We start from the raw sequence: 17941 nt of genomic DNA on the forward strand, positions 1-17941 counted from the left end.
CTCGAGAGAAACAGTTCTGTCTGGCATTGGTTAAGCTAGTGGCCACCTGTGACTACTGAGGCAACTGTGCCTCCCCATAGCTACCCTTCTTTTCTCCCTTCCCACATTTGTCTCCTTCATCACCTGTTTCCTAGTGTCTAGATTGTGAGCTCTCTGGGGCAGGGACTATATCCATGTTTGTATAGTGCCTACTATAATAATCCTTGTTTGAGGTCCTTAGGTGCTACCACAACAGAAATAACAAATAAGGAGAATACTCAAAACCACAGATTCCTCAGGATTTGCATTCAAGGCAGGATTTAAAAAGAAAAAAGAATTAAGGGGGTGATTTTTGTCCCTTCTGAAATACAGTTTTGCCTTTACCTTTAAAGACTCATTTTTCATATTTGGTATGAAGTACCTATTTTGTCTCGACAAGTGCATTAGAAGGTGACAAAACAAAGCATACTGCTTTACTATAACAACAAATTTCAATTCCTTCCTTCTTGCAAATGCTTTCGTCAAATGCAAAGCTCTTTTCTGAAGTACAAGAGAGGAACAGTAATTTATCTAGAAGAAATTTAACCAGCAATTCAGTTTCTCAATTTAAACCCTTTTCACCCACAATATCAGTCTGCAGGCTGATAATTCAAACTTAACATGGCTTACAGTGGGACTGCAACAGAAGAATAGCTGCTTTATGTTACTCCCTATCAGCACATCATCAGCTAGCTAACAATGTATGTATTATATGTGGAAAAGCATTAAGGCAGCATTGATAAATCTTGCCCATTCCACTTTAGAGCTTTAAAAACTTTTTTCAGGAGAGGTTGTGATATATCACTCCCTTCTTCTCACTCAACCTTCTGAACCGTCCCATGTAAACATGTAGACAAGAGGGTCTCCAGTCAGATTAATTACCTCTGTTATATTACCCAGTCATTTTAAGTAGAGTTTAACTGACAGGATTTTTTCTTCACATGAACACAAAGAGAAGACTAAGGAGTTTTCAGTTCTGCCATCTAACAGCTTAATAGTGCAAAGCTGTTTCTACACACAAAGACCTGAGTCCACAAAAAAAAGTGAGGCGTTGTGATGCTCAGCATCACAACGCCTAACTTTTTTAGGTGTCTGGAGAATCACTGTGATTCACAAAGCCTCAGTTAGGCACCTAAGCTCCCATACAATGAATAGGCATTTTATACTGTGATTCACAAAAGCCAGCATGCTACACAGGGAGCCACCTAAACTAGACAATGGGAGATGCTAATGATAGGAATGTGTGCTAAGCCCCACTCATGTTTCAGAGATAAGTGCCTAAGTCCAGGCTGCAGGGAGGCCCTATCGCTCTTTGCAATGCCCATATGTAAACCCTCTCTTGGCATTAGGTGCCTACACCATTTTAGCAAGAAGCTGGAGCGGAGGAGGTGCTTCCCCCATAGTTTTAGCCTAGTGGTTAGGGATGTGGGAGACCCCCCCCCGGTTCAATTCCCCCTCCCACTGAGGGGAGAAGGGATTTACCACCTCTCAGATGAGTGCTCTAACCATTGGGCTATAGGATATTTGGAGGTGGGAGCAGGGTCTCCCTCAGTCTCTCCCGTTGAAGCTGCTGCACTCTAGATAACTAATTAAAGATCATTGGAGCAGGGGGACCTGATTTTCCATCTCCCACCTCCCAGCTGCGTGCTCTAACCACTTAATCTAAGTTCCCTCTAAGCTGCGCAGCAGGCTGTCAAGGGCCGTGTAGACAGGAGAGGAGCCTCATCCCTGGCCCCAGCCCAAGAGCTGCCCCAGTGCCGGGCTGTTGTGGCGAGAGAGGGCTGGGGAGAGTCCTCTCTCCCCGCTACAGCCGCGGGGCAGCCTGCACCCCAAACCCCTCATCCCCGGCCCCACCTCAGAGCCTGCACCCCACAGCCAGAGACCTCCTCCCCCCGCCCTGAGCCCCCTTGCACACTCTGAATTCCTCGGCCCACCCCCACCACACGTCACCTCTATATTGGTGCACATAACAAAATTCATGGATGTACAAAATTAGAGGGAACATTGCACTTGGCTATAGAGTCATGTTCGCTTGCTTGCACTCTCTGCCCCGAAATGTCCCCTTAACTGAGAGCAAGAGCACGAGCATGTGAATGACTCTAAAGCTTTGAGCACTCAACTGCGAGGTGGGAAACCCAGGATCCAGTCTCCCTGCTCCAATGACTCTTTAATTATTTATGCACAGTGCAAAATTTTCAACAAGAGAAACTAAGGGAGCCCCACATCATGAGTGGTTAGAGCACTCACCTAAGAGGGAGTGAATCCCTGTTCAAATCCCTTCTCCCCTCAGGTGAAGGAAGGGACTTGAACTGCGGGACTCCCATATTCCAGGTGAGTTCCCTAATCGCTGAGCTAAATGCTATGAGGGAACACCTCCTCTTTCCCAGGTATTTTGTGAGAACTCATCTGAAGGGCCCAATCTAGTAAACATGCTCACAAGGCCCCTACCAGATTGGGCCCTGCACCCAACTTAGGCAGCGGAATGCCTGTGTTCCCTGGTTTGTGAATTGCTCTAGGGTTTCAGCAGGAGACAGCTGCTCGGGTGCCAGTTGGGAGGCAAAAGTGCACATGCTTGGAGGCTGAAGCATAGGTGCCCATGGAAAACGTAGGTGTCACGTGAGTTTAGATGCCTACAGGGTTCAGCAGGAGTTTTGTGCATCGCAGTGGTTCCAAAACTGGGACTTCGGCACCTAACTCGTTTCAGACCAAAATCCTCCATCGTTCTTAAGGATATTTTTATTTGTTTCTAATAAACATGGAGGCTGATTATGTACTACCCTAAACTTTGTGTAGTCATTAGCATTAGTACAAAGTAAGTTGCTCCCATTCTGCTCTGTTAATACATTACATCCACTCTTCGCTGGGGTAAATGCCTACAGAGCAACGGAGAACTGGGTCCAAGGTGAGTCTATCAGCCAATGTCAGCTTTTTCTGGAAGGTAATTATACTAATTTAATATGAATTTTGGCATCCTTTCTGAGGAGCAAGATTTTTGTCCAGTTTCAGTGAAATTTTAGAAAGATGCTTGTTAGAAATAGTTACATTCCTTTCTAGTATAAATTCCCTTTTCAGCAAGTTCTCTGTTCTAGTTGGGCTCCTTTGAATGATGCAAGTGTTTTGACTTACAAGTGTGATGGAACTACTTCCTAACCAAATGTCCTTCCATATGCAGCATGTGATGAAGCACAAGTAGCCAGATGGTGATGCCCAGAGAGTACAGGTACCATCTCCAAATAATGGCTTTGTAAACATCAAGGTTTAGATCCTCAGCTGGTGTAAATCAGTGTAGCTCCATTGACTTCAATAAAGCTATGCCCGTTTATATCAGCTGAGGCTCTGGCTCCAAGAATTTCCATTCTTCCTATTCAAAAGCGCACATTGCTCCAACAGAAAAAGTATTAATTTTGGTAAGTGGGTTTTTGTTTGCTTGGTTTTTTTACTTGTAAACTCCGGAGACACAGCATGATAAATGCTTTAAAGTACTTGAATGAAAGATTCTATATCAATTCACAGTATTATTAGTCATTGAGCTAGTGAGGTTTTTTACGAAAGGGTATGGCTTGCTTCTGAGTTCTGAAGAACACAAACAAGCAGTCTGTTTTCTTGAATTCCTAGGACTAATGCAAGCATACATTGATGCAAGAGTATCTTGCCTTGAACTGTCTTCTTGAAGTTAATGGAGTTGCACAGATATTAGTGAGATGAGACTTTTCCTTAGTAAATATATATTTCCCCCCTCTTTGTTGTTGTAGTGATTAGGTATAAAGAAATCGCATAATCTTTTGTCTTATATGCAAATCTGAGTCCCCTATGGGAGAAAACAGGGAAGTGTTGGGGGCAAGAGTTCAGCACAGCGTGGCACTGATCCTGATAAGGGCACTGAGGTGCTACTTCAATAAAAATAAATCAATAAAGTTTCTATATCTATTAGTCTCTAATTTATACATTGGAAAAAAACAAATTACTGGCCTCAAGGAGTATTTGAAGATAGGAGGTAATAGTGTCCCTGGCTCAATATGGCTTGTGATATAAGGAGAATGGTTTGATTTTTTGAGCCAAATGCAATATATAACTTCTAGAAACCATGACTCTCGGAGCCAAAGAGAAAGACACCAGCATGACATCAGCCTTCTGCTGTCTGATCTTTTTTAGTGTTTAGTGAGTGATGGTTCAAGGCAGAAATGCTTGCAGAATAACCCTTTGGTTAAGGAAATGAATATATTGCTACTGCCATAATATCCTATTACCTTGCTGTGAGTGTGTCTGCACTGTATAAGAAGGGTTTGCCTTACTCTGCCCATATTACAAGTAAAATGTAAAAATGAAGTGCCAATTTCTTGATAAGTTCTGTGAAAAGGTCAGTTTGGATCCTGAGAACAGAGGGATAGTTTCTGTTAAATCAGTAGCAGCTGCAAATATAGCTTAGCCCTTAAGAGCTACAATCTTCCATGTCAGAGAAACTCTGATTTAACTTTTCCATTCAGCTATACCCTCAGTTAATCAGGTATAATTCCAAGTAAAGTCAGAAAGCAGAACAATACCACCAGGGGTTTAATGTGGGTTTCCAATCATTTAAATGAAGACAAGATGTCTTTCCAAAAGATATGCTGTAATTCAACCCACAAACTATTGGACTCAATGCAGGGATTACTTGGTGAAATCCAGTGGCCTGTGTTAGGCAGGAAGTGAGACTAAATGACCTTAATGACCATAAAAATCCATGACTCTATTAATGAGAAGAATACATATATATTTAAACAAATTAAAGGCGACAAGCTACCATCCTGCAAACAAGACTTGGAGTGTGTGTGAAATAAAATGTGCTGAAGAATCTGTGAGTAAGAAATCCAAGAGTTCAAGTCATACCTTCCCTCCAGGGAAAAGAATTTGAACCACTATATGAGGAAAGGAGACAGGGCCAGTAAAACCAGCAGAATCCATGGATCAACAATCCAGGGGGATACCCATAAATATCTGAAGAACAGGCTCTCTCATCACATTCAGGGGCCCAGCAAACATGAAAATAATGAAGGGGTGGGAGGAGGAATTAGACAACTTAAAAACGTCTAAAAAGTTCTAAAAGGCAGGTTCATCTAAATTTGTTTGTTCATCTCTAGGTATAAAATTTCGAAAAGTGACTTAGGAACCTAAGTCCCATTTTCAAAAGTGATTTAGACACTTGGGAGACTAACTCTCATTGAAAGGTGTGTGTGTGTGTGTGTATGTATACATGTCCCACTTGCTTTATATAAGGAGAATGCTTCCTAGTGGTAAAAGCAGGGTATGTGACTCAGTCACATAGTCTGCATTCTATTCCCCACTCTACCACAGGCTTGCTATGTGTTGATGGGCAACTCACTTACGCCCCCCTGCCTCCAGCTGGAGAAACCTTTGGAAATCCTTTGAAAAGGCACTATTATAAATGCAGAGTATCATTATTATTATTGTTTACTACCTTCTAAATTCACAGTTCCTAGACAGAGAAAGACATGGCTCTATATAAGACAGAAAAGGAGGCTAGAAATAAAACAGCAATAACAGGAATGTAGCTTGCAAACCACAGTCCCTGTGAAAAGAGGAAAGCTAGGCAGGTGCAAGCAGCTAAGGAAGGTGTCCAGGAGAACATGCTATTGCTATATGTGATTTTTGGGTAGCAGTTCTGTTTTGTAAAAATGAGATCTCTATCACCCAGATACCACTCTGAGGTGTGGTTGAGTGTGGCAGTGAAAAAGATCATACAAAGTGTCCTGATGCTCACTGGGGAATGGAATGGTGCCACAGGCAGCAGACAAAAGGGAATGAACAGCAGCCATGAAAGCTCAAGGGCTGCTTGCAGAGATCAACAAGCACTACAGTGCAGATGACACAGTGGTAATCATCAGGAAACCGCTTTGAATGCCGGACATTAGCACTGAACTGGCACACAGCAAGATGATGTCTGGGATGGCCAATTCTTTTTTCCTGTGATGATAATCAGTCACCTGAGTGCAGGTGGCTGTAACTCCTCATGCCAGGTTCCTCTTCCTCTATAGCTACTAACCATCAACATCTCTCTATGATCCACTGTGCGTCCATCATTCATCTTTCCCTCTCTTGTCCTGCTCCTGTTGTCTCTACAGCTGCCCACCCGATTCCTGTGGCCAAACATGTCTCAAACACTCCAGGTATCTGGCCAGTAAAAGAGAACCACTGATGTGTATTAAGTATAGCAGCCACCTGGGATGCTTTAATTTGCACACTGATTAGGGCCTCTCCCACATGCACATTACTAGGGGGCAGAGAATGCCACATGGTCCAGGTTTGTGCAGAGAAGCCCATATCCCTCCCACTTTCCATTAAACATGCCCTCTATTAACTGTAAGCTCACTGGGGCAAGGTCTGACCATTTTGTAGGTGTTTATATAGTGCCTGGTACAATGGCCTCCTTGTCTCTGACCTGGCTCCATAGGGGCTACCACAATCAATCAATCAATCAATCAATCAAATAAAATGTGCACATAAATTCTATGCACATCAGTTATACACTCCCCAAAGCACTCCTCAAAATTCGGGGGAATATATGGGCATCCTGTGATATATGCACTTTAGTACCATTTTAACTAGATTTAGCATTGCTTACTCATTTCCCTGCTGCAGGTTGCATCACAGATATAACAATTGGACCTGGGGGATATACAGTGGTGGAACATAGGATATATTTTTCCTTATATAGCAAGTGACAGCATACACCTTTATTGAAGAGAGTAATAAAAATCTACCTAACAAGTATGACCAGATACTACGTAAACATCTATTCAAGGATGTGTGCAACTTTCCAGTAAAGCTAGAGCAAACTTAAGGCTAAAATTGAGTTTCAAATCAAAAGGAAAATATTTCTCAAAAACGTTTCAAGAGGATTTGGTTCTATTGTAGCATGCTGATGTTTGTGTAAATGTGAGTACTCATTTGCAGTGTTACACAGGCAATAAATCATATACTGCAATGTCAGCTCTGGGTGTTATATCACTACCCCCCTGATTCAGTGACTGATAAGCTGAACAGATTTGCAAAACCCCGAGTCAGAACTGATAAACCTCTTCCTGAAGAAGGTGTCATGTCAGTAGGTAATGCTGGCAACCTATCTTGTAGAGATCATCATTACTGATCATCCTGGTGTAGTACAAAAGGAAAATGTAAAGAACAAATTAAGGCTTTAATAGGAAGAACCTTTCTTTGACCTGAGTGACACAGTTCCAGTGATTACAGCTTTAATAGGATGCTGTTGTTCAGAGAGGGAACAGTCAGATGGAAGATGAACATCTCCCAGATGGAATTAGAAGTATCTCAGGCCTATCGATTCTGGTTGTAACCTTTACTGTAAACAATCTACAGGGACCTCATCAGCCACCTGTTCAGTGATATTTGCATTGAAATACGGAGCCAACACAAATGAGAAAATGGCCACAGTTCCTTGTTAAAGCATCTGCTCTTCTCTACTCCTCTGGTTATCTGTTTGTCAGGGTATAAGAGGTACATGTTTTAGTGGAATGGATAATGCAATGGCAATAACCTGCTCACACGGCAAAAGACACAATGAACATGTTGTTTGTCTTGATGCTGATGGTAGTATTATATCATGCAATATATCACTTTCTATAATTGCTCAGTTTTATACTGAAAACAGGCTTGCCAAAACTGGCAAGAAAGCCATTTGTGCTTGCAGAACTATTGCCAGAAACATTTTCAATTTTATTTTTGGGGCAATAGGCCTGCATTAAAGAACAAAGGCAGTTGCCAAATTATTCCTGTTCCTTACCACCAGAAATACATACAGCAACAGATCTAACTTTAGAACGGCTTGTTCAGTCATTACAATGATGTCTTTATTATTTTAAATACACCTCACTTGTTTAAGAGATAAAAATAGCTATATTGATTGTATGTGGGCTTCAATAAACCACCCTCAAGATTTGAATTGATGTAAGAGCTAAAAGTAACACTGCCTTTTGACAAGAAAGAACACTATCTCTCATATATATTTTGCTGTTTAATCTCAGCAATCTTAATAGAAAACAGATACACTACCAGCAATACCATTAGTCTTCTCAACCCTAAATTTGCTTGGGAAATATCAGTGCTAGTCAATACACGTTCTATTCTCTCTTTCGGTATATGGAATAAAAATTACACTGCAGCCTGTGATCCACAGGTATATAGAGAGAATGAAATATGTTCTTCCTTTTTTTTATTATCGATAACAGCAAAGGTGAAACATGAAACTGTGTCTGTTTTCACAACAGTATTGCCAATTGCCACTGATTAAAAGTTTGACAAAGCCCTGCAGACATCGTCTGAGCTACTACATGTCTGCGGTAAACATAACTTCAGGATCAGGCAGTAATCCTAAAATAATCCCTCTAGTGCATTAAACTCTTCAGGCCAGATTCCCTCAGTTGCTCAGCATATGCCTCCTTTCATTATTGTGGGCGCATATTTAAATAGATTCCAGTCCTTTCTTCAATCTCCTCCCCTACCCAGGAAAACAAAAAAGTAATTTACAGTTGATATATGTCTGCACAACACATCAAATCATATGAAAAGCATAGCATTATTCTAGACCAAAATTAGGATCCCATATAACAGATCCATTGTGTGTTAGAGTGGCTGACTGCTGCTTAACATAATCATAAATAAATATTTTTTATTTTGCATATTTGTTTAAAGTTCAAAACAAATATTATCTTTTGATTTGTGGCATTTGACTGCTTTAAGAAACACATTTTATTTGTTTGAAATGAAAATGTCCACCTTTTAATTTCCCAAAACAGCAGAGAACACATTTAAGTCAACTGTTGAGTAATCAGAGCACATCATCTAGCTTTTGTGCAATTACTGATATGTAATGTTGGTCACATTAATGCAATTTAATCAGGAAAAAAGAGTCACTAACCTGGTTTGATTTTCATTCAGTAGAATAACAACTTTCTACAGTATATGTTTCAAACGGTACTAATCAACTTTAGCTCAAAAGTGACTGAAACTCCACAGTCCAAAAAATATGGATCAAATTTACTGTAACCATCCCACAATGCTAATCAATTTTAACAATTTAAATCATGGCTCAATTAAACCAATCACTTGTGCCATGCCCCCATGAAAGTGCATTACTTCCACAGCAACAATGGCAACTTTAAGATAATCCAGTACCCATTACATACCAGAATAGTCTAGTCCTGTCAATAACAGGATTTAGGCCAAATTTCAAGATCATAGACTATGAAAGGTTGCTCAGTGAAATACAGCAATATTCCACTCAGGCAAGAAGACTTTTATAAATGTACATCACAACTTCTGAAGGAGAATGAGAAGGTAAAGGTAAGACTTTCCCCCTGGAAAGCAACCAATTCACCATGATAATTTATGTATGTCCCTGACAGATAAAAACTGCAGGTAAGCAAAGAATTCTTGAAGACTTGTGTTTATACATTTATTCCCTTATTTGTTTATGAAATCAATTTTCTCTGGTTTCTTTCCACTTTTCAGAATGGCAAGAGGGAGACTGCTGTAACAATAAGTAAGGGACAAAAAACAGATGGAATCCCTAAGACAAATTTTAAAAGCACCTTGTAGGTAAGCATAAGTCGATGGTGATAACAAAACTGAGAGCACTACAGCAAGAATGAGACTGGAATGTTGCCTCCATCATTCCACACACACTTTATCTCAGGTGCTCACATATCAAGGTGATGGGCATGTAAAATTTAGATAGATTGTCTAGATCTTTATTTGTCTTTAATTATTTCTTTTTACTGGTAATTTGTGGAATCATATACTTTTCAGATCTTTTCATTAGTGTGTATGGCCATAAAGAAACAAACAAAAACCCTAAAGGACTCTGGACATCTATCTAGTTTTGCTTTTCCAAAATGGGATGATCTCCAGGCTTGCAGTTACCAATCATCCAGTTCCTGCAGTCTGCTGGTAATTGCTAGTTGCAAGTGGCAGTCTCTGAGCTCTACTCTGCCTGAATTTATGCCCAGAAAATTACCAAATTATACATCATCTATAATCTTAACAGCTTTATGGAGAGGTTGATACAAGAAATAATCCTATCCTTGAGAATTTTTTTGTGGAAAAAGGATCACTCATGTGACAACATGGCATATTTTTCATCCATAGCTTCATTTCACCTACTTTGGTAATATGAAAAAAGTCAATGAAAGGAGCCAATAGCTATATTAAATTATCCTACTTCCAGGATACTCTTAAGACAAACGCTTATTGTCTGCTATGCTGGACACAAGGTTAATTACTGTAATCTAATTTATCTTAGGAAAATGTTATATGCAGATATCACCAATTAACCCCTAAATATAAAATCACAATTTCTTTAATTAATAGAACACTGCACAGTCACTCTAATTACCAAGAGACCAGTATCAAGAGGAAATGTGAAATTATCTGATGTGAAGGGATTTGAAAAGCAGGCGCAAAACTGAGATACTGATGGTCAGACAAAGAAAGGTGGTAATTCAGGAAGAGCTCAGACATTGCACTAAACAGGCACACTACATTTCTATGCAGGCATACATTCAGCACTGGTCTACACTACAAACTTATGTCAGGATAACTACGTCATTCACAGGTGTGGACCTAATCCCTGGTGTAGACAGCACTATGATGATGGGAGGACTTCTCTCGTCGACATAACTACCGCCTCTTGGGAAGGCAGAGTATCTATGTTGATGAGAAAAGCTCTTCTGTAGGCATAGGTAGCGTCTTCACTAAGCGCTACAGTGGCACAGCTGCACTGGTGCAGCTGCGTCACTGCAGCACTGTTAATGTAGACATGCCCTCACCCATTTACTCTAGAGTACAAGCATCCATGTGCATTCATTCACACCTGTTTCTTGGGAGATTGAAAATAGTATAGAAAGGGAGCCAGAGCGACTCTGATAGCTGCCGAGAGTGCAAGTTATAGGAGTAATAATTCTGTATTATGTACTTTACATCTTTGGAAAGGTTGAGGAAAAGATCCAGTCCAGTGCAGTGAGAGAAAAGGGGTCTACAGAGTATGAAAGCATGAACTGAAATGATGGGTTAGCTTTCTTGCCGACAGGGGAAACCTCTAATCCAGTCTCTGGATAATTGGTAGAACAAAGCAAAGTCATTCTCCTCTCCTGCAGGAAATATCCTCTGCCCTTTCAATAACCTATACAGGGTCTCTGCAAAGGAAACAAAGAATGTCACATGGATGAGTCAGCAGTCTGTTTCCAGGTAGCATGCTAGGACAGGCTAAACTATTCAGCCCGCCACTGTAACAACAAGACAAAAAGACTTCTGTATCATTGATGGTTTCTACAATTATTTTAGGAATGATTGATTGCACTCGTGTTCCAACAAACAATAATGAGATATACTGGAAAGGAAAAAACTTCAACGGCTCAGATACACAATTAAGTCTGATGCTGAAAACATTATTACAAATATTCTAGCTAATTTTGTAGAGTTAAGAAAATGCATATAGCACCGGACATCAGCACTCTGCCAAACTATGAAATTATACCCACCAATTCACTGCCAGGACAGGGTACTCACTAACTTTAGGGATTGATGTATGTTTGGATAATTTATTTGGTTTGTCTGTCATTGAAACTTAGTGCTTTTTCGGATGACTGAAGAGTTTTTCTCCTCCCCAGCCATAAACTTCACCCTTCGAAGCAGGCAAGGGGTGCCTGACAAGAAAAATTCATGAACATTTGTGATCTCTCTGGCGTGGCTGTGTATTTTCTGGGCTTGCATGAATACTGCATGAATTGCCTGACAAAAGTATAATTCCTGTGTAGGAACAGGAACATTGTAGCTGCTGCTCTGTTGTTTCTCCCTCCTCACCTCTGCCGGTTATGTAATCTATATCAAGTAGGGCAGAGAGCGATTTCCTATGACTTTTGATGGGCCTCAATAACCTGGATGTTCAGTTGGTCAGTTGCCAGTGTTTGTTGATCTACAGCCAAGACAAGGATCTCTGCCAGCAGAGAGAGAACAGATTTTTTTTAAAAAAGCACAAAAGGAATTAGATCAGATACTCAAATAGCTTTTTAATGAGACTGCAGGCTGTATGTTTTTACTGTGGTAACTTGAAAAGCCTGGAGAGATCTTTGCTGGCATGATGGTTTCATGTTCTTGCCATAGACTCAGTCCTCCAGCCCTTTCTCATGTGAATAATACCATTGGCATCTATAGGAATAAACACATGATTACGAGCTGAAGGACTGATGTTTTCTCATTACTTCAGAGCAATGATTCTTTGGCTTGCCAGAGAAATGCCAAATACCAGTTACAAATAAAGGGCCTGGACCTGCTTCTGTTGAAATCAGTGGAAATTTTGACATTGACGTCCATGGGATTAAGCATCCACAACTCCTACTTGCTTCAGCAGAAGTTGTAGGTGCTCAACAGCTCTGAGCATTTGTCTCATGGAATGGATGATTTTGCAACACCTCTTTCATAAATCCCATAGGAATCAACTACCTTCTCCTGGCCTTGTACAGCTTTATTGACCAATGTCCTGACTCCCATTCTCTCTGCTGAAATGAGGAAAGGCACATATTGCCGTTCAGCTGCCCATGAAATATAACAGAATTCTCCCTTCTAACCAGCCTTCAGAGAGTTTCTGATGTCCTGAACAACAGGATCAATATCATCTATGTGATGATATATGGTTGCTCAGTTCAGAGGCTTTCAACTCTAAATGCAGCACAGCCAACACATTATTCACAAGAGTTTAAGATTCACACTAAAAGAGGGATGTGTGTGCATATGTACAAAATTCTAGGACATGGTATCCCCTCTAGAACAGATTTTCAGAGAACCTTTCTCTCAGATATGGGATTAAGATAGTGTGAAGGGCCGGCATTATTTTCTCTTTCCTGCAGTTTTTGTATGTGTGTTCACCAGTTCTGTTAGAAAAAAAAATTTTAATTAAAAATCTTATTGTCTAAATCCTCTGTTCTGGAAGTATTGAGCATCTCTACTCCTGATCTCAACACTTTGCTCCTATCTCCTGACCCTCAGGACTGACTTTTCGTGGATATCCATCACAAAGCTGAATCAGTCAATGAAGCAGCTGCAGAATGACATAATACTCGTAAATAGTTGTGGAAAGCAAATTCTGAATTCAGTTTTGAAAACATTCCCACCAGGAACTTGATTGCAAGAGTCAGGCTCATCCCAGAAAGACCACTACTTGGCCAATCACAGCTAAGCAACACAGCTAAAAGAATCATCCACAGAATAAATGAAATTGCAAAAATTTTGATGAATTATTTTGAATAACAAATACATTTTTAAAAACTTGAATCTACAAATAGAAAGAAGGTTGAAATTCACCCAGTACTTCATTATCACCTCTGCTGAGGACCTGAGTACACCTCCAATCTCAGGATCCAAGCCCTCTGTTCCTCGTTCCAGCCCTAGAACTGAGCGTGTTTCCCCCAGCAAGCAAGTGTGCACCTTTTGCTAAGGTTCTGGGCAAGCTACCTCCTCCGATAGAAGCTGAGTACTGCGACTTGAATGGAATCTGGAGGGATGAGCAAGGGTTGCAGGAGAGAAGTATTTGGAAAAGGCTCCAGGAAGTCAGAGTTTGCACATAGTTAGGAAGACTAAGCTGCAAGTGGAGCAGCCATAAATTGCTTTAATAAACAGCCAGTTCAGTTTAATAAGAATGGGGAGTCCTCTAAAGTTATTACTGAGTACATGGTACAGGAAAACACTGAGCATGCTTTCTGCCCTAACCCCAAAAAGCTCCCCAGAGTCTCCTCTCCATCAGAAGAGCTAGATATAATGACTCCCTCACCTACAAAAGCTAAGGATGCTGCCTCCCTTACACCAGGAATTGAATAGCCCCCCACTTCACACCCAGACACCTCTTGAAGTTCCGAGCTCTTCCAACCTCTCCCAAGAACTGATATATCCAAATTGTCTTGTCTGCCTATTTAGACTGCAAGTTCTGAGGGACAGAGACAGTCTCTTCCCCTGCCATTCAGACACTGCCAAGTACACGGTCAGTGCTTCAAATAACTAGGATGCTCTGGATGGCCAGAAAATGGTCTTATTTTATTTCACAATGCTGGAAGATACTTTTTGATTTGCATTTGTGTAAATCAGGACTGTAACATTCACTTAGGGGAAAACAATGGTAGGTTTTGCAGAAGAGGTGTGTTTTAAGGAGAGACTACAATGGAAAGATGTGATTATCTTTTGCACTGAGGTGTATAGAAAGAGGCCTTCCCCTTTCTGGGAGCTGAGTGCACTTCCTCCCCTCACCTCTTTCTTCCCAAAGAATGGTTTCAGAGTAACAGCCATGTTAGTCTGTATTCGTAAAAAGAAAAAAGAAAAGGAGTACTTGTGGCACCTTAGAGACTAACCAGTTTATTTGAGCATGAGCTTTCGTGAGCTACAGCTCACTTCATCGGATGCATATGCATATGCTATGCATCCGATGAAGTGAGCTGTAGCTCACGAAAGCTCATGCTCAAATAAACTGGTTAGTCTCTAAGGTGCCACAAGTACTCCTTTTCTTTTTTCTTTTTCCCAAAGAATGAAGTTCACCGTCTGCTCCCCCATGGAAGTGGGTGACCTGCCTCCCCTTCCCCTTGGAGTGGAATGTGCTGCTTCTCTCCCCCTGGGAACAGCTGAGTAATATGAGGCCCCCCCTGCTACAGGAGAGAGGGGCAGTACCCCAGCAGAATTCTGCCTGATTGAATATGCAAATGGTGACAAAAATCTAATTTGTAACATTTTCCACTTCAGTTTCTTCAAGTCACAATCTTTGTTTGATTGTTATGCATGTTTAGAAATGAACAGAATTAATCATATAAGAAAAAATACTGGCCTAATATAAACTGCATAGTGTGGCTTAAAAAATGCAAACATTTGCCAGCATTCTCCTTCTCTCTGGATTTTTTTTAAACAGGATTTATTATAACTTTAAAAAAAAATACATAGAGCCATATAAAACCTTTCATTTCTAATATGCTGCTTTCAAGGTATTTCTAATGTAAACACAGACAAAAGGTATGTTCTCCTTTATGACAGGCCTGAAATAAAGCAGCTCTAATTAGCAAAACCAGATGCTACTTAGAGTTAAGGCAGTGTGACTGCTGGGATAGGAAACCTATCCCCTCAGCTTACCAACAACAGCCTCCCCCATCCCTGGCTCATCCTCTCTCTTTGACTCCGGTGACCTGTACATTAGAAATTTGATTACTGATTTACTCCTAACCAACCGCACACCATTATCCAGGGGTTACCAGTGTCCTAAAAGGCTTTAGTGACACTGTGTCAGTTGAAGGAAAGACTGCAGTATGAGGCCCTGTTCACACCAGTGCTTGTAACTGGGTTGGGAACCATTTTCACACATAAAGTGATGGTTGTAACCCAATTTGTGTCTACCATACATACAAATTACAAACCTTGTGCAACATCCCAGTGCCAGAACATTGCTGGGAATTAATCTGTGCCCTGGGATCAACCAGATTGCTTAACTGGAGAAAAAATAAATAAATAGCCTTGGCCACACTGGACTAAACCATCCAAGATGTAACCCTTAATTGCTATTTATATATCTCCCGAAAGAGTGGTAGAGGTCTACAAATCATAAGAAAACAGGTTCCTGCCCTGTAAAACTTACAATCCATATAAACAGACAAAGAGGAAAAGAGGGATAAGAGGTGAAATACAGGATTTTTTTTTTCATTAAAGCATGTTGAAAGTGGTCCTCACTTGCAATTCTGCTGGTTTAAACCGGGTAATTTTATTTAGTCGTTTTGATTTTTAAATCACCAGTTTTAACCCTGAGCCATGCCTCGCCACCCAAGGCCAACACTCTGACAAATATATAAAACCACTGCTCCTCAGTCCTGTAACAAGGCCTTCAAAACCCTCAGCATGCACATGGAAATGTTCACTAAAAAAGATGAGTTACTGCTAGCACAGTTTGTGTTCCAGCAGGGACATGGCTTGAAAGTACAGTTTCCAGTTCAAGAAGCACAAACATGATGATTCATCTCTCTGGTAACAGTCAACTCATAATCATGTTTTTGTTTTGTGTTTTCCTCATTACTGAATGGTCACTCAGAGATGCACTTTTTAGGTGCATTGACAAGAGCTACATAAATACCAAGAGGACTGCTGTGAGATCTTTATCCTGAAAAGTTGCCATCAAAAATAGAGCAACAATTGGATAAACAATGAAATCATTATTAGAGAAGCTGGAACAGGTTTAGAAACCTTTGAAGATGGGTCAGATAGCTGAACCCCATCCTTGATCCAATAACAATGGAAGTGCTTTCCGGACATATTTTTAAATCCAACACAAGAGTTTTCATTTGTCATGTAAAATGAATAAGGTTTAATTGATTTTAATTAATGGTTTCTGGCACCTGTATTTAAGAAGGATATGCCAGTGATCACTACAAATTCACAGTTAAAAACAAAACTCAGAAACAACTCCTTTAGATAAGATTAAGATTTAACATACGAACAATTACTAGCTGATCCAACTGATGGAATAAGGTTTCACTCAGGAGTCATTAATTTTTTAAGCCTCAGTTCTAGCAATGATGAAAAGAACGATACTAAATATTGTAATGATTTTTTTTAAAAGTCAGATTACAAAAAGATGGTGTGCTGATGACCAGGAGAAAGAAATAAACCATTGCAGTACATTACAGCTTTCTGTTAAAGTAACAGCTGGTTCTTGTATGATATAAATAGCAGCCACGACTCCCCTAGGATCTCATTGTTGTGTGAGTCTATATACAAACGTCACTGATGTCTCTCAGGGACCACGGGAGCTTTGAAGGTCTGTTTGAGCAAACTATTCTAACCCTCAGATCCCCTTCTCTGAAAACAACACTTACCTTCATTTCTAATCTGAGGAGTGGCTAAAGCCTTCATGCATATCTTGCACTGAAGAACTTAGGCCAAGTCTACAATTTCAACTTTGGCAATTTCTTCCTTCTAAGTCAGTCCCCTGTAATGAGAAGTGACTAAAATTAAGCTTTTCAAAGCTTACTGGTACATATCTCTGGTTTCTAAATGCAATGGGGACTTATGAAAGACTAGAGGGTATCTGATTAAAGAAATACGTACATCCATAGGCCTTGCCTTGTGGCCTCCTCCTCCCCATCCCCTTATTTTCCTTGATAGGAAGACTTACACTACATGAAAATTTGATTCTTGGGTAAGCCGAGTCATGTAAATTAGCTTAATGAAATAGATGACTTTGTGGACATCCCTTTGATACTGATTAGGCTCAAGTAGCCACTCAGCTAATGACTAGCGCAATAGTATGATAGCACTTGTGGAAGTGTCACAGCTATACCATTTACAGCCATTTACTCATCACTGGCTCATATCTTATATCCCCCTAGTCATAATCGTAAAAACAGGCAGGCTTCCAAAAGCAAACAGCAGCAGTTAACAGCCTAAGACATGATTGACACAACATAAAAAAATCCGTGGGTACTTTACTCACAGCCCAGAACTCAACATGTAAAGGAGATAAGCCTTTGTGTCCTCAGCTTTCAAAGCAGATAACCTGCTGGCACTGTGAATGTAATTATACCCACCCTAATAACGATCTGTTCAATGGCTGCCTACTGCTGGTGCCCAGACAGGTTAATCACATTGCGTCCTACAGAAGAGAAAAACCTACCTTCCTTGTCACTTGAAACATGGGACATATTGTGCGAAGGGAAAGTCTCAATGAGTGTTCCCTCTATAGGCTGGATGACATTCTTCAAAGCTTGAAGGAAATTATAAAATTTGCCAATATAATGCATCGCTCTTGATTATACAAGGATGTTTAATCTACAAGAGTATCATTATTAAGATTGCAATTTAGTCACGGAGGTCACGGAATATGTGACTTCCAAAGACC

At 40.5% G+C, this 17941-nt stretch overlaps 1 protein-coding gene across 7 annotated transcripts in view; it reads right to left on the reverse strand.

The window, feature by feature from the left end:
• The window catches only part of SEMA6A (semaphorin 6A), a 161766-nt gene that overhangs the window by 101717 nt on the left and 42108 nt on the right, over positions 1–17941 (reverse strand). Inside the window, exon 2 of one of the 7 annotated variants that reach the window (XM_074952992.1) lies at positions 16920–17032. The exons of the other annotated variants lie outside the window; for them this stretch is intronic. The gene's annotated coding sequence lies outside the window, so the exon portion shown is untranslated. The remainder of the gene's footprint in view (positions 1–16919; positions 17033–17941) is intronic. 7 annotated transcript variants of the gene reach the window in all.

Source organism: Natator depressus, chromosome 5 (assembly GCF_965152275.1).
Source record: "Natator depressus isolate rNatDep1 chromosome 5, rNatDep2.hap1, whole genome shotgun sequence".
Classification (NCBI taxonomy): domain Eukaryota; kingdom Metazoa; phylum Chordata; order Testudines; family Cheloniidae; genus Natator; species Natator depressus.